Consider the following 26462-nt stretch of genomic DNA (forward strand, 5'->3'; position numbering starts at 1 on the left):
TGCTGACTAGCACTCAGTCTTTGGAATTCTGAAGGTACAAAGGGTAAAATACAGATATCTGAAGTTTATGTACAACTTGTACAGAAAATGAGATTTTCACTTTGCCTGGAGTATGTGTGCTGCTCTAAAACTTCTTTAGAGAGTAGGAGATGAGGTACTGGCCGAAGTAAAGGTGTGAGGACAGGTTGTGAGCCTTGCTTGGGTAGCTCAGTCGGTGGACCAGTTGCCAGCGAAAGGCGGCTGTCTCGAGTTAGAGTCCTGGTCCAGCACACAGCTTTAATCCGCAAGGAAGTTTTAACTTGTACAGAAATCAGACTGCAATTGTAAAAGTCAAAGCACATGAAAAAGAGTCAGTAGTTGAGAAGGAAGTGAGACAGGGTTGTAGCCTCTCCCTGATGTTATTCAAACTGTACATTGCACAAGCTTTGAAGGAAACAAAGGAGAAATTTAGAAAGAGAATTAAAGTTTGCGAAACAAAAATAAATCATTGTAGGGTTGGTGGTGATATTGTAATTAGGTAGACTGACTCAATAACTAATGAGCAAGTGCTGAATTGAGTTTGGGAAAAAAGGAAATTAATGGCACATCCTGACTAAAAGAAGGAATTGACTGATAGGTCCCATCCTCAGAAAAAAAGGATCATGAGTTTTATTATGGAAGGAAGTGTATTTTTCGTTGGGGTGAGTGTGGGGGGATAAAATTATACAGGGAGACAGATTCAAATTTTGCAAGCGTGTTGAAGTGGGTGGAGAGGCTTACACAGGAGAGACCAGTGTGGAGAGGTGCAGCAATAATAATAATAATAATAGCAATGTCATCCATATGTGTTATATGTTTTCCTTATTTTATAATAAAATACTCTGACTGGTGCATCGTATTAGCTTGTTTTAGTCGTTGTGCTACCTTTCACTAGGAGGGGGGGGGGGGGGGGGGGGGGAGCAGTCACTCCCTGTGTGACTCACATATCTTATCGATAAGTTAACACCGGTGACACAGCAGTTGCAAAACACGCAGTTTGTTAAATAAACTACAGATCCTATGGAAAAAATGTTTTTACACTTTCTTGTTCACCTAAATGACCACTTAATAGTTCAATAAACACCTGGCGAGAAATGCCCTTTTTTCCACACACTTTGAAACACCAATTTTTGTCATAGACTTCCCTTGTAAGTCATAACCTCTCTTGTAGGCTTAAGAATTCCTTAATTCAGTAATTTATTACATTTTTTCTCGGGTTTTCAGTCAAATAATAATGGTAAAAGTGTGCAATATTTCATCAAAAAATCAATTCAGTAGTCAGACGCTGTGAAAAGAAAATGAAGCCCTTGAGATGTAACACATACAAAAAGTACTACAAGCAGTAACAGTTTAAAAAAGATTTATTGTTTGATTATTAATTTGGGCTAAATGTTTCTCAGATGATAGCATTTTACTAGTTCAATCCATAATGTCAAAGAATGAAAGATCTTAAGAGTGTATAAAGCAGTCTCGCATTTATGGCAAAGGGACAGTAATGTTCTGACATCAAGGAATTAACATAAATTTGTACATGGTGGATGGATGGAATTCTGCTACTGCATTTTTATCTACAGTAACAGAGAAGTCCTAGCTGCACTTTTAGCAACATTATTCAGCTGTAAACTCAAGAACAATATGTATGTTAGTATCTTGAAATATGGTATCTATACAAACAATATTCATTTTCAGTTGCATAATTTTATATCTTCAGTTTGCATGTGCTTCTTCATGTTCATTCTACTTTTATCCATAAATATTTTTAAGCATCAAGTGTATTAAGAATGTTGCATAGTATGTGATTTCAGGCTTTCTGAGCATATTCCAAAATCTTATCACGTGATCAGCCGAGTGCTGATGTCGTCTTATCGCAATGTTTCAATGAGTTTCATACCCATCATTGTCAGGTGAAGTATCAGGATGCTGTGTACAGCGTATCTGTATAGCCGGTGGACTGCTGACCTCTTCAGTGGGCATGCCATTCGTGCACCAAAAGAAGAGGGTGACACACTGGTGGTCAGGGGACACGGCCCTGGTGCGGGCATCACGTCATGGTGTTTCTCCAGTCTATCTGCAGATGCCACTGCCATTGTGCCGCCATGTTTGTATCACCTCTTGACCCTCTTGGCATTGCATAGTCCAACACTTCACGCACAGATGATTGGTACAAAACTCGCTGAAACATTGTGACAAGATGACACCATAATGTGGGTGATCACTCGAGAAGATTTTGTCGATGTTACAGAATATTATGTCATTTGTAGCTTTAATTTTGTCACATCTAAAAATGTTTTACATGTGTTCTGAATGAAACCATTGTTTTACACTTTTTGTGATTTTTACCCTGATAATTTGAATACAAATTCACATCTTGCTTCTCTAAATGGCATACAGTGGCAGTTTTTACTAATGAGTTCTAGATTATGTACTCTTAATTTTATTTTTCATTCTTGCTGGGACATAGTGAGACTGTACCAAGATAGAATGTACTGTTTAATTATCAGACACTTTGAATTAATAACATTAATTTGAGATTTTGGAAACCCAATGTAATTGGACAGGTAAAACAATCTGCTCACCAAGCAATGGCAGGAGGACACACTTATAAAAGGTATTATGTATGCAAGCATTTGGATCCATTGGCTCCTTCTTCTGGCAGAAGATTCAATATACCCTGTTAGTCCTATTTCGTAGGGGACCCACACACATGCAATAACCTAGAACCATTTGTATGAGTGGTTTAAATGAATGTTCGGCCAGCAAAAGTGCAGATTACAATTAGAAAGTCAGCAACTGAGTACAGTATAACCCCACTTTTATGTTCCTGGAATTAAAGTTTTCCCGCCATTTACAACATTTTTTATCACTCCCATCAACTTTCCTACGTCCGCAATCTTAATTCACACCCAATTTTGCGTCAGCATAGTTATATAATTTTCCCGCAATTTATGCTTTATAAAAAGATGTTTGTGAAGAAAAAAGTGACATAAAGTGACACTGGTATGATGTTGGACATCAAGCAGTGTTTACATATGGTATGTGGTTAAGTTTCTTGGCACCAAGTTGCCGGAGTTCAACCAGTAAATGTTAAAAGTTGGAGCAATTCGTGTCGTACTTCCCACCACTGCCAAGCTCCACTTGGTGTGGTGGCTGATGGGGATATTATGACCAATCACAACCATTCCAAACACCATACTGCACATGCATAATTTCATGATTGTTGTGATCTTCTTCACACCTTTGTCAATTCACATTTCACACGTTTCATCATTTGGCTACTTGTAGCGCTAGCGCTCACATTTAGAGAGCATATGGAGGGCTCCGTCATATATCATGTGGTGCTGACTGTATGACTATCTCTGCATCACATCATGATCCTCAGTTGAAAGTGATTGACTGTCATTCTGTTGGCGCAAACTCAACATCAATATTTTATCTAACTTCAAACATTCTTCTTTTCTGTTAAAAGTATTTTGGTGTTTATGAATTACTATTGCTTCTCTATACAAGCATACATGATGATGCAGTGTCCTTACCAAAACACTCATCTCACTGAATTTTATTTTGTGGTTCCCATCTCCATAACATGTTCTGCTACAACCAATTTATGTTGTGTCCCAAACAACAGATCCTTTTGTGTGCGTCTGTGCAGGATAAATTAAATCATTTACAGTTGGTCTTCAATAAAAATGGATATGCTAGCAAGGAGATTGATTGAGCACTCCATCTAAGAAGAGAAGAAGCCGACAGTACTGGGCAACAGTGGCAATCATCTGGAGAAGTTTTTCTCCTGTCCATTAATAGAATTATGGATCACATCATGAAAGTTTTGGCCAAGCATGGGACTGAAATGATCTGTAGACCCACCAGGAAGATTAGTGAACATTTAAGAATGGCAAAAGGTGCACAGCACCCCCAGCAACATCTGGATATATAAAATTCTGTGCAGTTGTGAACAAATGTACATTGGAACCACGAAAAGCACCTTTGTAGCCAAATACAAAAGGAACTGTCATTAGGGACATAATAAAAAGCGACTGTTAATAATTTTAATATAAAAGGAGGTGGTTTGAATTTAGATAAAATATGGACATAAACTTTGCGCCAATAGAATGACACTCGATTATTTTTAATAGAGAATGATGATGCCATGCAATTGGCATCACATGACATATGGCAGAACTCTCTGTGTGCTCTATAAATGCAAGAGCCCCTCAAACCCTAGTGGGAGTAGCCTTTTTACCTTAGAAGATGGCTCATAAAATTGGAGGCAAGTCAGGAAGCAGTTTTGTACATCAATCATGGCCTCTCAGCCCGTAAGTTTTAACTGAAGAGAGTGTAACACTTTATTCAAGTGTCTGTCCCTTGGCTACAAATTCTATGAGCTACACCGATTCAAGTAATTGTTTAGCATGAAACTCTGGGAATGTTCCCCCTCCCACTCGACTCCCCCCATGTGAGAGTTTATGGTGCACAATATAGGCTTTGATTGTATTAGAGGAAAGTTCAGTTGAGAATACTGATTATTCTTGAGACAGAATTACTGTTCACTACCTATCTTAAGTAGGCGAAATGTGTAGTACTGCCAGTAGGCACACACGAAAATGAAAGTTACATCTCATCCTAGTTTTTGAAACTAATAGTTCCTTCCTCAGGAAGGAGACAGATAAAAGTTGGGAAGGATTAAAAAGGAAGGCAAGTCACTCGGACCCCAGAATGAGAGAGGCCCAGCTGTAGTTAGTTTGTGGGTACACAAAGATGAAGAGGGTGGTGTCAGAGAGGGCTCTGTGGTGGAACACATGACAAAATTGTGAATGAAGTTGTTCAGTTTGTTGGTGTATCATCACGGGCTTTTCTTTGAAGTTTTGCCGATATTTTTCTTACTGCGGCTTAGGCCCCACTCACTGATATTTCTGTGGAGCATGAGCCAGGATGCTTGTTTCACCATTCCCACTGACCAAGTATTGCCATTTCTTCCACACCCTCATGAGAAGTGCTGTGCACACTGCTGTCTTCAAAGACGACAGCAGCTGTGATCGTAGGGCCACATGTGTATACATTCCTTGATTGACAGACACCGGTGCATCCTGTCACACATTGACTGGCCTGCTAAATCATCCTATCTTAAACCCCATAAAAAAAGTCTGTAACTGAATGAGCAGCAGGTGAAACGTAGCAGTCAACATCCCCACAGTTTGGTACAGTTCTTCGGTAAACTGACATGGGAGCGAGTCTGTCCCCACTCTCTGTACCCAGCTAAGTCACAAAAATAATGAAAAAAAAAACTACAGGCTGATTTCTAATGTTGCACTGGACTTTCCACAGTGTGGAAGTGAATGACAACGAAATCCTTATGCATACATAGGAATGTTTATTTTCCACTAAATGTGTTAACAGTATATTTGGGATACCGAAATTAGCAACTGATACAACTAAAGCAAGAAATACTCATCATCAGTATCTGTGTAAATCACCACTGTTGCACTGTACTGCTAGCAGGAAACTGATTGTTAGCCATCCTGTATGTCGGGTAAAGCATTCTTCTGGGAAAGGCTACTTCCCCCACCAAGTGTTGCTCACTCGTCGGTTTACAGACTGTAGCTCTACAGAGTGAAATCATTAGCTGATTATGGTAGACCGAAGAAACTTACGGCCATTCTTGAATCTAAATGCTGTTACACACAGTATTAGCACAATATCTCCTGTAGAGGACTAATTTTTTTGTCGACTGTGCTAACACAGAAGCTACAGATTTCATAAGACTTCTTTGGGATAGCGAGAAATTCAAAATTGAAAAAGGAGCTGGACAGGGAGATTCCAAATCACAAAAATTACCCCCTGCAGATCAAGAGAAATGTTTCAAAACATTAATCTGTAAAAACTAAGATCTAGTACAGATTAATAACAGATAGTTGAGCCACTTTCAATTTGCTGATAACATTGTACTCCTAGACGAGACAGTACAACAACAGCGACGAATCACAAGTCGGCACACACAGCAAACCCATAAGCGATCGCCGGCCAAAGACACGTCGTCCTACAAGACGACCAACTGACGACCAACCAAAATCGTCCCCACTCAAATGATGTGTGTCGGCAACTGTCGGGCGAGTCAGTGCAGTCCGGACCTCACTGCTGCCATGCCCAAACTAACTGCTGGCACGTTCCAACCTACTCGTTGACACACGACGGTCAGGAAGTAATAGCAGTCCAGCAAAGATAATACGGCAGGGCTTATATGAATAAGCGCTACTGCTGCCGCTCATTTACAGGCAAGGCAGCAACTCAGTGACGGAAGTAACTGAAACTAACATAACAAAGTGGCAGTACAGCAAAAACAGGATGTTAAATAAGAGATGACATGAACACGAGCCACGCACAGCTCACCCACCTTTGACCCTTTTTTTTATGACATTCTTGACCACCAATACGACATGTACGCTTCTTCTCTGCGGCCTTCCGGCATCCGCTTTCGTCACCTGCTTCTTTCTGAATAGGTGAGAGCCCTTCACCACCTTAGCTTCAGGCACAGGTCGTTCCCGAAGGATTCAATTCTCAAGCTGACCTATCGCTGCAAATTTCTCGAATTTTCGCTCACAACTTGCCAATAGCATATTTTTGTACACTGATGGTTCCAAGTCCTTGAGCTCAATATAAAAGTTCAACTACAAATGGAAGAACTCCATAAAATGAGTTTGAAAGTAGGCTTGTTAATCAGTTATTATATCACTAAAATAATGTGTTATCAGTACATTGAAAAGAATCTAGTACGAATTAACAACTAAGTACTGGGACCTGTTGACGAGTTTTTGTCTGTAGAGCAGTTAGCCAAGGACTTGGGAGGCAGGGGGGCATAAAGAATAAGCAGGCCTGGAGTGCGTTTGGTAAACAAATTTGGATTTTCAAAACTTGAGTTTCTGATTGTGCAAAGAGGAAAGTTTCCAGGCAGTGTGTCAGTTTAAAGCAGTTTGACACAGATTTTTAATCCAAAAAAGAACATTACAAAGCTGTGGGCTGCCCAGCAAGCGGCAGAGATGTGCGTGTTGGGATTTACTGGGAGAGACAGGAAAACAGACAGACAGGACTTCAGTGGAATACATAATTATGGCCATAATGAAAATTAAATGGAGGTGGTTGGATCTGGAGACAACTGCCTAATAGGAAGTGGGCACTTAACAGCAGAAAATATGCATGACCATGCATATCTGAAGACTGTAGTATTTGGAATGGTCTAGCAAGGGGACTGTGAAGACTTGCTCTTGTTGATTTTCTGCGTGGCCAAAGTACACTTACAGTGTTTGTAGCTTTTCCATTGCATGCTGCTGTTGGCGATTCTGTATCATTGTTCGCAGCTGAGTGGATGACAGTATACGGTAGCCTGTGAGAATCGTTTAGTCTTATAATGCAATCTGTCACAAATATTTTGCTGTTATTTTACAATTATATCACGATTTCCAGTGTTATGGTTGGGCTGGAAGCTAATACTTGAGTTTGAATTGCTGGGAGTGAAACACAATACCAGCTAACTTCATTTACAAATCATAAGAAATTACAAATGAGCAGTGTGGTTGGCTATCCACATCCAATTCATGATACGTTACGTTAACACAACAAATCGTGAATTTGATGTGGATAGCCAACCACTCTGCTCGTGTGTAATTTTTTTTTTTAATTTTATTTAATTTGTAAATGAAGTTAGCTGTTGTGAAAAATCAACAAGCTGGAGGTCGTAAAATGAAAAACACTAAGTGAAGCGTAATTCTGTTGCCTACAGAAAAAGGTGTCATCTCTATAAGAGCACTGAGGCCTCAACCTTGCCACTAGAGGGACATGGCCACACCCATTCGACAATTAACGACAACGTGCACGTGTTGACCCACTAGACTCGGTAGTGCTGAAAACAGATAAATGGAACCTTCTGTTAAGAACAAAGGGATGTAATGTGTTTCCTTACTCCGGAGGAAGTTCAGGGAACAGAAATTCACTGAAGAAAGACACAGATGTACGGAGAGCATTATGTGTCCATTGCAATTTCAAAACTCAGTGTGACCCCTGGGGCAACGGCTGCCACTGTGACTCACTGGTCTTTATTATCGAGTGCATCTAACTGCTCGACAGTGGCATCAGTAATGAGGCGTGGTATTCCAGGTCATGCTCTGTCGGCCAGCGACATCTGTCCTTCCTTGAATCACTTGTGCTGAGCCTTGTCGCTTGCAACAGACATGCAATGCTCTTCGTACATTTGCTATTCTTTAATGAATTTTCATTCCCTGCAGTCCTTCCGAAGTCTGAAAGTGTACTATGCTCTATTACTCTTCTTTTGAAGCCTGCATTACACTATTTTCAGTGATGACAGAGTTCCTCAATGCTGTTATAGGCACTGCACCTTCTACTTTAGGCACTGACATTACAATCCCTTCAGCAGTTTTTATTTTACAGCTTCAGTCTTGTTCTTTTTTTAATTGCTTTCCATATTAACAAGTGGAAATGCTATTTAAGAATTATTGAATCTTAAAATGTTGTTTTTATTAAAAGCTATTTTCAGTTACTGGTTGCGCGAAGATTAAAATTTGATACAGATGTGTGAAATGAAAAAGATCATAAACATCAATAATAGTGTTGACTCTGTTAGTGCTGTGGTCTTCAGTAGGAAGATTGGTTTGATGCAGTTCCCTGTACTTGTCAATCCTGTCCAGGCCTCTCCATTTCTACATAGCTAGAGCAACCTACTTCCATCTGAACCTGCTTACTGTGTTTGTGCCGATATCTCCCTCTACAATTTTTACCCCCACACTTCCCTCCATTACCAAATTGATAATTCCCTGGTGCCTCAGGGTGTGTCCCACCTACTGATCTTTTCTTTCAATGAGAAAAAATTGCATTTGCTGCACTAAATGCAAATATAGCTGCAAATTCTGCCTCAAGATACCTAATAAATGCTATTTCATAGCAAGTTGTATCCAGGTGAACTATTTTATCAGACACAATTTGAAAGTGCTGTATTTTCTGCATATAAATATTAAAAATGTAACCAGTTTTTGGGTATGGTATTGCACATCATCTCATTTGATGAACCCCGGTTTGAAAAGGTGAGCTCCACAAAAACCTGTTTGCAAAATAAAAATTGCATGAACCCAATGATGTACCATTGCTCTTGATGCCCTGGTGCCATACTAATGGTTGGTGCTTGAACATTGTCTTTATAAGTAGTTTATAAGTAGTACAAGGTAGGACTCAGTCATGGGACTTAGCGTCCTACAACAGTGAAACATATATGTTTGTCCGCTAGCTAAAGTTCAAAAGTTTCTACAGTGGGGACACTTGAATCTGGCAGTATCCAGTGGTGCCTGTTTTGAACTGTGATTGCATCAAATACGGGTAGAGGTCAGGCCTGAACTACCTTGTGTATGACACCGCCAGCCTCAGCAAGCAGTTTTGTGATAGTCATTACCAGATATCTTGTGTTTTGTGTTGCTCATTTTTTTTTCTTTTTTCGAAATGAATGAAGAGATTCACTCTGGTCCAGAACAGAGTTCAGTTAACCTACAAAAAACCACGAGTTTGCTATCCCTGTGACAGTGTGTTTGTTCTGATTTTGCAGAAACACAGCACACCAGTGTGCCCTGTGTGAGGGAGACAGGTCTAGTTTCCCCACGCTACTCCTCTCCCCTCTGGTGGTCATAATTTAGTTTGTTTAGGCTCACAGCACACTGCAAGTTTAGTGTCCACACCCTGCACTATTGTGACCAGAAAACGAAACCCGTCATTGCATTTCGACCAGACAGAAAGTCTGCTCCAAAAGTGTGAATGCAGTTATTTTCCATTCCCATCCTACTTCTGCACTAAGTACCTTCTGTCTGTTCTATATGTAGTATTATCAGGTATGGGTTGCACAGCTATAATGCACACGAAAGGTCTAAAGCAGTATTCTGCAGGTTTTGTAATTATAGAATAGGGTGTGAAATAAAAAATAATGTTGAGAAACCCCTTGAATAAGAGAAGGACTCTGTTTGGTGGCAGGAAAACACTGCAGGGCAGGGACTCAACAGAAACACTCACTTGTTGAAAGCTTAAATAGAGCCAAAAGAAGAAAACAAGCAAAGACAATTTTTAAAAAAATAAAATAAAATACTTAAAGTTTTTGCAAAAGCAAACGTTCCAGCCAGAAAGCTTCCCAATGCTCAACCTTTTAATATGCATGCTTAATCAAGTAAAAACACAAAAGATTAGATGTTTATTTTCCCAAAAAGAGATGCGAGTTTCACCAAAAATGCTACATTTTCCAGTCGTTACATATGGCCCTATGCCATGTGATTGACATCCAAGAATCCATTGTGCAAAATTTGCCACTTTTCCCCCTTTCCTCCCCTTTCTCACATGCCAACCCAACACATCCTCACATTGCAGGACGTAAAATATTTAAATACATCAGTGATCTCTTTCAGCACTTACCCACTTGTGTGGATTATGGTTATTTTATTGTAAAATAAGGAAAACTGTAAAATTAAAGTTACAGTGATTACAAGGGTACATTACGGAGTGACCCACTGGTTTTCTTCATACAAGTAAATCATGTTACAGATGATAGTTACACTCTGTGGAATCGCCATGTGTGTGAAATTTGTGCGGACATTCATTTTATATGAAAAATGTGGGAGTAGGTTCATGTTTACTCACATATTAAGTTTAAAATAGCAGAGTTTCTTAGTAGTTTTACAAAAAATAACCATTATCATCTTTCTGAAATGTGTTTTAATGCAAAAATTACACTAAAGTTTTTAATGCTGAAACAACCAATAATACTCTAAAATCATTTTCATGAAGCCTACCTACATCCTATGGATCATCTACATCGGAAGAATCCGATGACGCAATAGTCATTTACGTTTCTGTGATGAATTTCTTTACTTGCAAATCCTTTGTAGCTGAAGTGTTTTCACTAGACACACGACATTCATTTGAAGTATGACACTGTTTTGCAAAGAAATGTTTGTTGACTTTGTTAGTTGATGACATAACTGTTTACAACATTTAAGATAATGTTTTGAGTTCAATGTGACAGAAGATGGTCAGCTGAAGAAAATTGTGATGGCTGATGGGATATCGGTATCTGACCCAAAAATGAGGACAGGATAGCAGGCAATGCTGTGGCATTAGATCACCTTGCTCAACAAATCAAAAGAAGCATGCCACAAAGATCTTGGCTATCATTTTTGGAAGAGGCTAAAGGACAAATGCAAGCCCCTAGAAGCATGCATAGCTAGAGGAAAAGCAGATCCTACATATAGGGAAATTAAGGAGGCCTATGTAAATAAGAACCCAACGGCCTTGCACCGATGGTTAGAGTGGTTTCCATCAGATCACCGAAGTTGAATACTGTTGGGCTTGGCTAGCACTCGGACAGGACTGTCCGGGTCTGCTGAACTCTGTTGACAAGCAGGGTCCACTCAGCCCTTCTAAGACCAGCTGAGGAGCTACTTGATTGAGAAGTAGTGGCTCCGGTCGTGAAAGCTGACAACAGCCAAGAGAGCGTCCTGAACACACGCCCCTCCATATCCACATCCAGTGACACCAATAGGCTGACGATGACACTGTAATTGATTTGTATTATTGGACCTTCAAAGGCCTGTCCCAGTGGAATTTAGTTTAGTTTATTGTAGTGTAGTTAGAGATAAAAGAAGAAGCTGTTTGAGTATTAGGAGCTCAGATGGAAAGGTGGAAGAAATATATAGAGCATCTATATAAAGGGAACAAACTTGAGGACAGTGTTATAGAAAGAGGAAGTAGGTGAAAATGAGATGGGTGAAATGATACTGCATCAACAATTTGATAGAGCACAGAAAAACCTAAGTGGAAACAAGATCCCTCAAGATGGGCAAAATACCTCAAACTTTGGGAAAATGTAGCAATTCTATTTCCTAAGCAGGGAAGTGCTGCAGGTACGAAAACTGTGGAATCATCAGTTTAATAAGTCAGGGTTGCAAAATAATGACACACATTATGCATAGGAGAATGGAAAAACTGGTATAATATGACCTTTGGGATGATCAGTTTGGATTCCGAAGAAATGTAACTAGAGGTGAGGCAATACCAAGCCTTAAACTTACCTTAGAAAATAGGTTGAAGAAATGCAGAACTACACTCATAACATTTAGAGATGTAGAGAAAGCTTATGACACTGTCTGAAATTTTGAAGATAGCAGGGATTAAATACTTATACCTAAAGATTATGTATAATTTGCACAGAAACCAGACTGCAGTTTTAAGAGTCAAAGGAAGTGAAAGGAAAGCAGAAGTTGAGAAGGGAGTGATACCGGGCTGCAGCCTATCACCAATGTTATTCAGTCTGCACATTGAACCATCTGTGAAGGAAACCAGGGGAAATTTGAGATTTCAGGGAACAGAAGTACAAACTTTCTGGTTTACTGATGACATTTTAATTCTGTCAAAGATGGCTAAGGGCTTGGAAGAGTAGTAGAATGTAATGGATGATGTGTTGAAAGGAGATTATGAGATGACCATAAATAAAACTAAGTTAATGGAATGTAAGTGAATTAACCAGTCAGTGCCGAAGGAGTTTAGATTAGGAAAGGAGACACTAAAAGAAGTAGTTGCATTATGCTATTTGGGCAACAAAATAACTGATGATGGCCAAATTAGGGAAGATATAAAATGCAGACTGGCAATAACAAGTAAACCATTTCTGAAAAAAGGAATTTCTTAATATCTCATAAATTCAGCTGTAGTCGTTTCGGAAGTTATTTTTCTCGAGCGCAGCCTTGTATGGAGGTGAAATGTGGTCAGTAGGCAGTTAAGACAAGAAGAGAATAAAAGCATTTGACACACGGTGATATAGAAGAATGCTGAAGAACAGATGGGTAGATTAAGTAACAAATGAGAAGGTACTGAATCGAATGGGAGAGAAGAGAAATTTATGGCATACCTTGACTAAAAGAAGGGATTGGTTAATAGGACACGTGGTGAGCATTAAGTCATTGTCAATTTGTTGTTTGAAAGGGATAAAAAGTATAATGGGGAACTAAAGCCTGAATACAGTAAGCAGGTTCAAATGAATATAGGTTGTGGTAGTTACACAGAGATAAGACTTGCACAGGATAGACTAATGTGGAGAGCTGCATCAAACCAGTCTCCTGGCTGAAGACAACACAATATATTCCTAGAGTTGTTATTTAAATCTGGTTCTTGAAACTTTGTGAATAGGTTTTCTTGGAATAGTTTACATCTGTCTTAAAGAGTCTGCCAGATCAGTTTCTTCACCATCCGTATGACACTCTCCCATGGTCAAACTAACTTTTGACCAGTCGTGCTGCCCTTACATGTATACATTCCGTATCTCCTGTTAGTCCTATTTGGTACAGGTCGTACACACTTGAGTAATGTTCTAGGATGAGTCTCAAGAGTGTTTGGCATGCAGTCTCCTTTTCAGGCTGCCTTCCCTTCCCTAGTATTGTGCCAGTGAACCACAGTCTGCCACCTACTTTACCAGCAACCGAGACTTTCTGGCCATACCTTTTCATATTCCTACTAATTGTTACAGATAGGTATGTATATGAATTGATCAATTCCACCTGTGAATCATCGATATTGTAGTCCTAGAATGTTTTCTCATTTTCTGAAGTGTACAGTTTTAAATTTCTGAATATTTAAAACAAGTCAACAATCTCTGTACAACATTGAAATCTTATCACAATCCAATTGAATATTTGTGTTGCTTCTTTCTATCAGTATTTCACTACAGATCAATACATCATCTCTGGAAAGTCTGAAGTTACTATTAATATTGCCCATATAGTCATTAATATACAATATAAACAGTATGGGTTCCAAAATACTTCCCAGAGGTACACCCGAAATTAAAATTACTTCTACACCTGTCAATGACTCCCCATCCCAGGTGACATGCTGTGCTCTCCCTAGACACAAATTTTGCTTGGTACCCTATATGATCATACTTTTGATAATAAGCGTAATGTTGTACCAGGTCAAATGTTTTACAGAAATTGAGAAATACTGCATCTAACTGCTGCATTGATCCATGGCTTTCAGTATGTTATGTGAGGAAAGGGTGAGTTGAGTTTTATACGATTGATGTTTCCAGAATCCATGCTGGTTGGCATGGAGGAGGTCAGTCTGCTCGAGATACCTAATTATGTGAGAGTTCAGAATATGTTCTTACAAAGAGACAGCCATATCAGTGGAACTGACTTTTCTTTTTAAATCATCTATATGGTGATGTAGGTTAGGGTCCAAGGTATCATGCCCTGCACCCGTGCACACTTGTGAGCCCTCATTTGCTTTTAATCAGTGGGAAGAAGAAAAAATTCAGAATTTTGTGTGATGCGCTACAGCTTTAAAAATAAGAACATTAAACAGACTGGTTGTGTAACATAACAGTTACGGTACGAAGTCCTCACATGTGAAAGGTTGTGGGTTCACATCTCTTCAGGCATTTGTAAATTTTCTTTTTTAAAAACTTTATTGAAATTACTGATCATTATTTTTATTCAATTAATTGGTTTAAATGTAATTTTTTATTTCTATTCCTTTGTCACATCATTTTAATCATTGTATTAACTTTTTAAATATAAAAACAAAGATGAGGTGACTTACCGAACAAAAGCGCTGGCAGGTCGATAGACACACAAACACAAACATACACACAAAATTCAAGCTTTCGCAACAAACTGTTGCCTCATCAGGAAAGAGGGAAGGAGAGGGGAAGACGAAAGGAAGTGGGTTTTAAGGGAGAGGGTAAGGAGTCATTCCAATCCCGGGAGCGGAAAGACTTACCTTAGGGGGAAAAAAGGACAGGTATACACTCGCACACACGCACATATCCATCCACACATACAGACACAAGCAGTCTGCTGTTATTCTTCTTTTAACTTGTGATATTTATGCCTGCAAATTTAATTATTTTTATGTATCTTTCGTAACATTTAAACATTTGAAAATGCTGATCTAGCTGTTAAAAACAGATGATGAAATAATGTATTCACAATGATCTTGCAATGGTGCCAAATATGTATTTTTCATCACAAGATATACATTTTTTTGGTAATCTTCACACAGACATTTAAAACATAAATTCTCATTGTACCATGGACAAAATAATGTTGAAGGGTTAAATGAAAGAAAGGAATTTCCAGTAAAATGAGGAAAAACATCATGAATGCAGTAACATGGACAAAAATATAAGATAATGAAATGGATTAAATTGAAGTGAAGTTATTACATAACAGTAATTAAAATCATGTGACCAAAGATTCCAAGTGGGAAATAAACGAAAGGAAGAAAAATAACAGCTGACAAACAAATAGAAACAAAAAAATTACATTAACATCAATTAACTGAATAAAAATAACGATCAGCCTCATTTTGATAAAGATTTAAAGATAACAAATTTCAAAGCATGTGAAGAGATACAAACCACAACATTTAGCATGTGAGGAATTTACCTTTAACTGTTATGCTCTGCAACCAGTCTGTTTAATGTTTCTATTTTTTAAAGCTACAGAGCATCATGCAGAATTCTAAAAAAAAATTTTTGTTCATTACTCACAAATGAGGGCCCATCAGAATGAATGGCTACAGGGTGTGAACCTTGGACCATAACCTACATAACTGTATAGATGATTTCAAAAGGTGATTCCACTACTGGGGACCTCTCCTTGTAAGATTCTGCATCAAACGGATGTCAAGGTTATTAGAATGTAGTTTTGTGGATCACTTCTGCTACCCTTCTTGTAGACAGGTGTGACCCTTGCTTTCTTGCAACCATGGGGCATGGTTTTTTGTTTGAGGTATCTACAGTAGATTATAGTTACATAACTGTGCAGAAACAGTTTAATACATCAAACTCTGATCAGGGTGTATAAGTGGACAATGAAAGAAAATTGCCAAATTCCCGGTTAAAAATACACTTTTTCCACGTTAAGTGACAGTATACTTTTCCTCAGAAATGTAAAACTTGTCAATCTTTTGAATGGTTATGGTTGCAACTCTTGGAAAGATCTTTGATGTGCAGCAACATGTCCGCTGCATATTTTCGTATTACAAAAGTATAAATTTGGATTCCACCAAACATGCTGTTACTTTCCGAAGCATTTAAATAGAGATTGCGATGTGCTTTTGTAAGCCAGTCATACCTCAAGTCACATGATCTCGCCACCCGATACAGCAGATATTCAGAGCATAGGACACGTGATGTAGTCAGCCAATAGCATTATCACTGTTAAGTAGTGCATACACTCAAATAGGAAAAGTGAATGGTTTAAATTAATATACATAGTGATGCTACAAGAAAAGCAAAGCTTTCACATATAATATTGTTATCGACGATTGATAAGCTGCAAGAGAAGCTAAACTTTCACGTATAATATTGATCTTTTTTGCGCATGTTACACTGTAAGATACATCACACAGATGTGCCAGTGAAATTTTGAATAACAACATAAATGTCTGATTTTCTGGGTTCGAAATTTTTCTAAATGGTCATCCTCGAAGAGTTGATTTTTAAATGAGAGACAAATGCTCTGAGAGTTTAGAAATTCATCGCACACAGTTCATCTTGTGTAAAAGGAAATTTACTTTGAAAGTAATGCTTTTCAATCAATCATTCACAATATTTTCCTGCGACCAGTTAGAAAGAGGTTCCTTTTAGCAGTTGCCAGAGAGCACCAGATAACAGGCATCACCGCCCTTGTGCAGCTACGATAACGCGGGAAGCCCTTAGGTTCGTACGAGTAAAACATTATTAGATCTTACATTATGTCATAAAAGAAACAAGACATCAGAGGATATTCCAAGAGCATCGGAATTTCGTGAACCATGCTGAAATGCATAATTCAGCTTAAAGTGCACATTCGTATGTCCAGATTAGGTTGTAAATTTTCTTGGAGTACCATACAGTATTATCTAATATTTGGTTCTTTATTATGGTATAATGCCATACTTGCTAGAAGATGAAAACATGATCTTTTGAAATGCAGCGAACAGTTGAAACTAGCCAATAGTGTTGAATTAAATACTTCGTTTCAAATAAATTGACAGCCTTATCGGAAAAGATTAATAAAAACCATATCACTTTAGCAAATCGACAAAAGTAACTTCATTATTCTGCAAGACGATTAATGCCTGACTGAAATTGCTGCCTGGTGCAGATACCTCGGTTTGCTCCCAGTGGATATGGCAGCTTGTGCGTGCCAGTAAAATTTTTCTGGGAAGCATCTTGCTGCTTGCTGCTACTGCTTATACAGCTAACAACCACATTCACTAGCCCGAAGCAGGAGAAGATACTACACATGAACGATCAACAGCGCATGCGCATGGGCCCGCTCACAACTGCACACACAAATTTAATGTAAAAAGTTGTGATGTCATGCTCATCGGAGGCAATTTGTTGTTATGAAGCATTGCATAGTCTTCCTAAAGGCTTTGACACATTTTGCTGCTGGAAAACGCTTATATGAGTACTGTTTCTTTGTTGTTGTATCTGGCACATTTCCTTTGCAACTTTTTTTTTTTTTTTAATTGCTGCAGTATTATTCTGCAGTAACGGGACACAGTAATATCCTTTGTTAGAGTATTATTTCTTACCACTCAAAATTACGAAAATTTAACTAAAAAAAAAAAAAAAAAAAAAAAAAAAAAAAAATACTGGGATTCTAAAAAATTCCCGGTTTTCTCCCGAATGAAAAAATTTCCGGGTTTTTCCCAAATCTCCCAGTTGTCCTGGATTGTATATACCCTGTCTGATACTGAGTTGAATGTTTTCACTACGTAAGAACACCCATTAAATATTAACTGTCAGCAAGGAAGCTGCATGTAACCATTTCTGCTACACTGGCTGTTGGGAAGCCCTCAGAATCAGTGAAGGCGATGGCCACATTCACAGTTGTGTGCCCCACAATTATAGTAAGTTTGCCACCAGCTTCACACTACATGTCATTGTCCCTCACAATTTGGAAGCCTCTGCAAATATTTATAGCGATCAGTTATGAGCTCAGAAAAGAGCACCACATTACGAAAATATTTCGCACATCCTTATAAAAGTTTTCGGTATGCCGTGTCTTGGAGCCCTCATATTGAAGAAAATATATTTTTTATATTGTTTGCACGTAATTTTCTATTTAAATATTGACTGACTGGTTTCTGGCTTTGTCCATTTTCACAAGCATCATATTTTGTATTTGGACACATTTGCCAAATTTGTAACACCATGACACACATTGAACTCCAATAAGATCAAATTCTCCGTTACATATTACACATAGTTGTATAGTTGTCACATGAATCTGATCATACTGGATAATGAAGATCTGAGCTACACCTGAAGTGTGATGACATAAATAGAACTGCCAACACCATGTATACGCCAAATACAAAATATGTGACGTACAGAAATGGGCAGAGCCTGAAATTAGTCAATATTCAACATCCATCCTTGTTTGTATCGTGTAGGGGTCACTTTTTTTACAAAAATTTGTTTATTCATAAGGGTGTTTGTGATCAAAATGCAACACATCTGGTCACAACAAATATTTCAACTCACTAGTAACAGTTATTGTTGTCAGGTAATTTGCCCTATTTGTGTCATTAATCTCTCTCTCTCTCTCTCTCTCTCTCTCTCTCTCTCTCTCTCTCTCTCTCTCACACACACACACACACACACACACACACACACACACACAAATATATATAAACATTTAGTGTTAAGCATTAACTTATGACATTCACATGATGTATAAAATGTGTAACTAACTCATCTCCAAATTTGCTTTTTATCCTAGGTGACCAATGACATCAAAGTGCTATTACGTTACAGCAGTCTTGGTTCCAACGTACACATCAGATGGAAGCTGATTGTCAACAACATAGGCACTGGCGTGAAATGGTTTTATGAAAATTGTGCAAAGCATTGCTCACTTTGCCTCCGATTTTAATCCACTGGTATTTAGTAAACTGTCGCTCTGTCAGAGCTTAAATGCTTCATACACTTTTCACCTGTCGTGGGCACATTTGTGCCTTTATTTCCTGTCATGTATTTGACAATATCTGTAAAGACTTGTTATTGAAATTTTGCCCTGTAGTGGTGTGGAGTAAGATTATTTTTATGAATTATTGCCAGTTTGTAAGCACTGAAGTAACTGCAGGTAGATAACAAGATACCATTGTTATATGTGATATTTCTGATAGAGACAATTCATTTTAGCTTTTTAAAACTGTCATAGGAGGTTTATCACAGAACTTGTTCACTCACTTATATCTGTGGAATGGACTGATGTTAATATTTGGTTCAGTTTTAGGAAATTTGTGTGTATAGAGAATGTCTCTTCATGTACAGTGAATGCCCATGATTCTCATGGGCATTGCAGAAAGTGATGTACTTAAGTGTGTGCACATGTGCAAAATCTCGCATAGGTATTGATATAGTCAAAAAGTGATAAACAAACTAGGATATGTTAAATTGTGACATTGTTTGAACTGTGGTATCAGTTTTAGTGAATATTTCCTTCGAATTTGCTTCAATTTCGTGTTTCTTGAAGGTGTCTGGAAAGTTACAGCCCGTCTTTTTGGGTCTGCTGCTACTGGTGAATATATTTGTCAGTAATGTGAATTGTCATATGTTTAAAATCCTTTTCTCGTCATATATGGATACAAAGGTTCCAGCTGTGAATTGGGGTTGCAACAGATTTAATTGATGTTGGTGCATTTTGTTGCTGTGATTCCTAAAAGATATTTTTTACATTTGTTGATATCTTGTATATGTTTGTTTGTTGTCATAGCAGAGACTGTTTTAAAATGAGAGAAAAGTAATTTTAGACTGAAATATGTGTCATTTGCTTGGTTTTCAACCAATGTCGGATACAAGAAGTTGATATTAATCAGGAAAGATTCCATGCGTTTTTTTTTTTTTTTTTTAATGCTGTTTTGTTTGTGTACTAGACAGTTTTGGTGTAATCAAAAAGAAAACATTTTAAGCATTATTTGTAGCTTGCTTGTAATAAAGTTTCATATTCATTTTCCTTGTAATCTGAAAATTACTGACAACATGGCTACAGTTATTTATGCGTACAGTTGGTGACATTTTAGCACTGTCACACACAAATCATTTAAAAGTTTTTTCCTTCTGGGCAGACTCCTTGAGCAGTTAATTTTTTCAGCGAGTAATACAATTTCTGAGAAATCTTGTTTTAATTCTTGTTTCAGATGGCTAGGGAAAAAAAAATCTTGAGTCAGGTCTTTTTGGAAGAACACTTTGTCTTCATTGTGCCTGAAAATATTTTTGTCACATGTGAGAGCTGTAGTTATAAACGTAGCTTGCTCAAATGTTACATTTGTCCTGTCTGAATAATAAAAAGCTTTTCATAAAAGTGGCAGATGTAATTACATTGTAAAACTAATGAATAAGTATTTTCTTGGCTTACAAAGATTGTTCTTAACAGTTTTTCAAGAATCTGTATTTTGTTAGCTTCAGATGTGTGTACTGTTTCCTTGTAAAAAGAAAAAAGTTGTTTAGTAAGTAAGCTCATAGTGTCACTCCTAATCTATTGATTCTTTTCAGTGTCTTGTTTCTCAGTGAAGTAGTGCTACATTTGAGATTTCCTCCCATATCTTTGGGAATCTATGAGACTCAGTAAGGCAAGAAAAGATTAATTCATCAGTTTTTGTAATTTGTATCAATAAGGAGGAGTAATGTGTGTAAAAACAAACAAGCAATAGTTAAAAATCATCCTGAGTTATGTAAATACAGTATAAGAATTAGAATGGTAATGTTAATAGCTCTTTACTTTTTTTAAAGAGCAGTATCAAATACATTTCAATGAAAATGATTTGTAAATATATAAATATGTACGTATACACCAACCGCATTTGCGGTCGAGTAGTAGCACCATTATTTTTGACCTGTGGGAAATGGTATTCATTGAAATCTTGTCTTAACTAGGTCGGCATTTTGGGCTGTAAAGCTGCTGGAATGTGGTAGAATTTTGAAATGTTACAAGCAATTAAAAAGCTTCATATTTATTTATCTCTCTAATATTTCATAATTCCACTTTGTAAAACCCCTTTGTTAGTGAAAGTCATTTTCAGTTAAGTGTTTCACCCCACTTCAGTTCTCTTCCTTTAAATTTTGTCAGTCTGTATATGTTTGTTACTTTGTGTAATAGCATCAGGTTGTCACCAGACTTTCTATCCTATTGGAGTACCATGCCATACCAGAAATTTCTAGTGTTAATAGTTACTACAGGAATCAAATTACACTACTATGTGAGATGAAGTGGTTTTGCTAAGTAGTTTCCCCCTTTTACAGTGATGCCCTTCAGCTAATAATACCAGTACTTCTTCACTTTACTGTGTAAAATATATTGTGTTAATCTAAATTTGTATTATCAGTCATTTTAGAATAATATGAGCAAATGTGTGCACATAGAACTTTTGAGTCTTTACTTGTGTGAGTACTCACCATCTCACTTGTACATCTTTACAGACAGCAGAAGCCTTCCATTGGAAGCACTGTTAACTGAAATTGTCCTCTCACTGAATACAGTCCAAAACTTGTATTATTAAGCTGGCTTCCAGTGTGGATTTGCCAATGAAATTATTCAGTGTAGATGTTGTCAGCACAAACATCTAAGACTTTGTTTATCTGGCAGCTTTAAAGACCAGGACAGCCTGAAATGCCATTTGGCTCCAAACACTGATAGTTCTGGAAATTCTGTATTTATATTTTTGTGACAACTTACCATGATATGTATATAATCTTCCTTAAGGCAAGTGCCTTGTGAATTTTGTTTGCACACAAGTGTGTTAAAGCCTGCTAAAGCACTTATTGTGTCCATATTTAAAACAGATTTATGAAGGCTTAGGAAGATTTCATAGAAAATTTCTTTGAAGTTAAAAATAAGTACCTAACAGTAAAACAATATGATGAAGCATGCAATTACTAATATATGGCAAGTCAATACATTACTTGTAATCCGCAGTATTTGGAGTCAGAAAGTGGTAATTATCCATAGCAACTAGAACAGCCAGTAACTTATGTATTTAATAAAATAATATTTTAAAAACTATGGAACAGAGTTGTGCTAACACATATCTCAGTCTGCATTGATGTACCTGGTTTGTTACGTTAATACAGACATGGTACAACTCAATCTACCTATGAAAAGGAAATTGTTTCTAATTACAACTGTGGGCATTAAATGCCCTTTCCATTCAGTCATGGAAATAAGAAGTGCAGCAAAGTGCTATGATCTTTACAGGGTGAGCTTCAGGAACAATATTTCAGTTTTTTTTTTTTTTTTTTTCCAGAGAAAAGATAATTTTATGGAATATTTTATCTATATAATGAAATTTGTTCAGAAATTTCATTATTACAAGCTAAGTAACCTTAATTTTAGACACTAGCTGACAGTTGATAGATTTGGTTGTAAATGTGTGTTTCATTATATTTTTTTTTACTGTTGGTTACCATTTCCATAATGCCGGTAGTTAAAATAATGTTTCTTTTTTTTTACCATTGTTATTTGTACCACGTACCAGGACTGCATAATCACTTATTAATATTTGCACATGTTGTTCCATTGCTATTGCAGGCAGATGTTAAATGAACCGAAAATACCTATTTTATTTTTAAAGTTTTTTGACCATCTTAATAATTATGTTCAATGAAAAGTGCACTTGTTTCGAAATGCCTGTAAAAAGAATTATATTTTTGCATGTAGTGTTAATTATGTCAGGTTCATCATAATAGTGCCTATTTATCACATACTGTACCTTATTTTATGATCTACCTTTACCATTTTTCAAAAGAAATTAAAGTTTATAATAAATACTATTTAAGTTATAGACAGAAAAGTGTCTCAATTTATTTTTGTGTGTGTGTGTGTGTGTGTGTGTGTGTGTGTGTGTGTGTGTGTGTGTGTGTGTTTCCCACGTGTGGCATGCTGTTGGCTCTAAATTTAAGACCCGCACCTGAATCCACAAAAACTCTTGGAACTTACTGTAGTTTCAGACATCATATGGATCAATTCCCTGTTTTATTAGAGCAGAGAATTGTGTATAACTGCTCCTTTATATACTTTGTCATTATAAACATTACATTTGAAGTAGCAGAGATAGACTGTTACCAAGTGATTGATGTAAGTCCGTGGCTATAACCATTTCTTGTCATGTAAAAATTACTAATTTTGGTTAAGGTAAATCCTTGCGAAGAAAGGCAAACCCACATTTGTAGATTCAGAAAAAGATTTTCATGGTACTGGCTAGGATACACTCTTCATAATTCTGAAAGTTATCAACAATAAAATACAGGGCAAAACATTGTCTGTACAGTAACTAGATTGCGTTTCTAAAAGTCATAGGACATGGAAGGGAAGCATTCATTCAGAAAGGGGTGAAGTAGGGCTGTAGCATACCCTCTTGTTATTCAAACAGTAATAGAGCAAACAGTAGTAAACACTGAGGAGAAATGTGGAAATGGAATTAAAGTTCCAGGAGGAGAAACAAAAACTATGAGTTTTGGTATTGACATTTTAATTCAGTCTGAGATGGCAAAGGACATGGAAGATAGGTTGAATGGAATGGATAGTATCTTGAGAGCAGGTTGTAAGATGAACATCAACAAAAGTAAAACAAGAGCAATGGACTGTAGTAGAAGTAAATCAAGTGATGCTGAGGGAATTAGATTAGATATGCGATGCTGAAAGTAGAAGAGATATTTGATATTTGGATAGAAAAACAAAGCAGCAACAGGAATAAAAAGGATGTGAAAGGTAGACTGGCAATGTAGAAAAATATAACATAAGATAAAAGTCTTAGGAAAACATTTTCTGAAAGTTACAGTACTATATAAAAGTAAATGTGGATGCTAAAAAGTACAGATAGGATAAAAGTAATTAATGGCATAATTTGATTAAAAAGGGATGAGATGCATCCTAAGCCATCACGGAATAGTTAATTTGGCGTTGGAGGGTTACAGGCTGGAATACAGTAAGCATATTTCAATGGATCCAGGATGCAGTAATGACACAGATGTGAAAAGACATGCACAAGGTAGACTAGTGTGAGGAGCTGCATCAAACCAGTCTTCACACATTATGACAAAGCAACAACTTGTCATTTTCATACATATTTTGTCTCTTCATGCTGTTCTGACTGACATAATTAAGATTAATATCCAAAGTGAAAAGTACTATCATATTACAAGGTCTGTTCAGAAAATTCCAGAACATTTATAATTTCATGCCAATGGTGTGTTGGAGAGAAATGTGGTTGCCATCCTTGCACAAGCATGTGTTTAATGTGTAATTGATGAAAGTTTGTTATGTGTGTGTTAGTTATTGTCCAGTACTGTACTGAGTAGAATGTTTAGTCATACAGTTTGCAAATTTCGAGATAGCATCGTCAAGAAGAGCAATGGGTCTGCATTAAATTTTGCATGAAACTCAAGAAAACCTTTACAGAGACACGCCAAATGATGCAGAAAGCCTACGGTGATGAGTCCTTAAGCCATACTCTGTATTACGAATGATTCACACGGTTTAAAAGTGGCTGGACAGAAGTTAAAGATGACCCTTATTCAGGATGCCCTTCGACATACACTGACGTCAGGAACGTCAACGAAATTGTGCATGTGAATTGGAGACAGGCTGTCTTGAGAGATTACAGAAGAATGTAACATTTCAGCTGGACCATATCATGAAATAATGAGACAGCATCTTGGAATGCATTTTCCCGTCAGGTGACTGCCTGAACTGCTACCTTCCCAAATTGCCAATCGGTCCCTCTGTCAGGTGTTTTGGAGGTGTGACCTGAGGTGTGAACAGTTACCCAAGGTGAGTGTGCCTCCTCGTGAAGGGGGACCCCAGTTGGAAGGATCGTGCTATCGGAGAGACGCAATCGTGGGAGTTTTTCTCGCAATGAGCCAATCATTTCACAATCGACGTCTACAAAACATAAACAGTTCCTTGTGGTTTAACATACTGAAGACGGACAGTCCTTGGCAATGGTAAATATTTTTATTATTTAGAAAGGTGTTGCTGCAGTTGCCGGCCCTATAAGAAATCCTGCTCTTGTTTACGGAATGGCTCTTTGCTTTTGGAATCTACTTCTGGTTCTCAAGCACAAAAACTGCTTGCCACGTCACTTCTCCACGGCTATACTGTTTGTGTTAAGGCCCATCAAACACTGAATTCTTCGTTTGGTGTTATTTACACTAGGCTGCTCGTTGGTCTGACTGAGGCCAAAATCCAAACATACCTCTCTGATCAGTGTGTCATTACCAACCTTCGGGTGACGAAATAATAGATGCACCCTTCTTCCCACCTTTGATAGAGTAGTTCATCCGTCCAAGACCAAAGCAGGCTATGAGGTCCTCACAGTCTAACAGTACTTTACAAATCTGATGTGCTATTACCAGTGTCAACATTTCAACCACACTCAAATGTCTTGTCAACACCCGGCCAAATATTTAATCAGTGGTAGGGATGTGCACGAGGGTGATTGTCCACCTCCTCCTCCCTACTGTATCAACTGCAATGGTGACCATGCCACTTCCTCTCAAGATTGTCCTGTGTATCTCGATGAGTGAGCTGTCCAGGAGATCTATATAAAGGAAAAAGTTCCTTACTTGGTTACTCACAAGTTATTGGCTAGTTGCTAACCCTGTGTTCTACTGCCTGGCACTTATAGTACCATTCTTGCTACATCTCACTCCATAAAGGGCATAACCACACAGACACGCAACCTCAAATTCAGATCTGAGGTCGTGAAATCGCCCAGTGTCATGGTAGCATCGCAGTCCCCTCATCCAGCTGTGCAACAAGCTATCAAACTCTCGCCTCGTGGGGCGAAGTCACCAGCTACACAACTGGCAGGCCAGAAGGGACAAAACGAATGCTCCTGTGAAGACTTCCTATGTCCCTCCAGCCAACCAACGCCTAAGTCTTCCTCTGCTAACCGGAAAGGCTCGAAGAAGTCCAACAACGGCAAATGATCTTCTTCGCCAACTCGAAGATCCTCTTTGATGGTGTTACCGTGTGATACCTCGCCCGTCCGGGCACCGTATTGCTGGTGCACACCACCAACCGTTTTTCTGCATTGGACTTTGCAGGCCAACAGCGGAAGAAAGCCGACACTTCTGTAGACCTCATGGAGCAGGATCCTCCTGCCTCGGTGCCCTGTAGCAGCTAGTCTTCGCAGGCTGGCACTCTGCAGCCGCCAAGGTGACACCACTTCATTTTTTCCTCATCATGACACTCTTCCAATGGAATGTTCATGGCCTTCAATCCATCAAAGAGGATTTATGACTGCTTTTAGAATTGCAGCGTCCACTTGTACTCTGCCTTCGGGAAACAAAATTGCGTACTCAAGATTGCTCTGAGCATTTGCATTTCGTCCTGGTTCATTTTGACCTTCCACCT

At 38.0% G+C, this 26462-nt stretch overlaps 1 protein-coding gene across 1 annotated transcript in view; it reads left to right on the top strand.

Moving 5' to 3' along the window:
• LOC126424687 (mucin-17) overlaps positions 1 to 22833 on the top strand; it is a 166358-nt gene extending 143525 nt beyond the window's left edge. Inside the window, exon 18 of the mRNA XM_050087414.1 lies at positions 18828 to 22833. The gene's annotated coding sequence lies outside the window, so the exon portion shown is untranslated. The remainder of the gene's footprint in view (positions 1 to 18827) is intronic.
• Positions 22834 to 26462: the final 3629 nt, after the last annotated feature.

The sequence above is a fragment of the Schistocerca serialis genome, chromosome 10 (genome assembly GCF_023864345.2).
Source record: "Schistocerca serialis cubense isolate TAMUIC-IGC-003099 chromosome 10, iqSchSeri2.2, whole genome shotgun sequence".
Lineage (NCBI taxonomy): Eukaryota > Metazoa > Arthropoda > Insecta > Orthoptera > Acrididae > Schistocerca > Schistocerca serialis.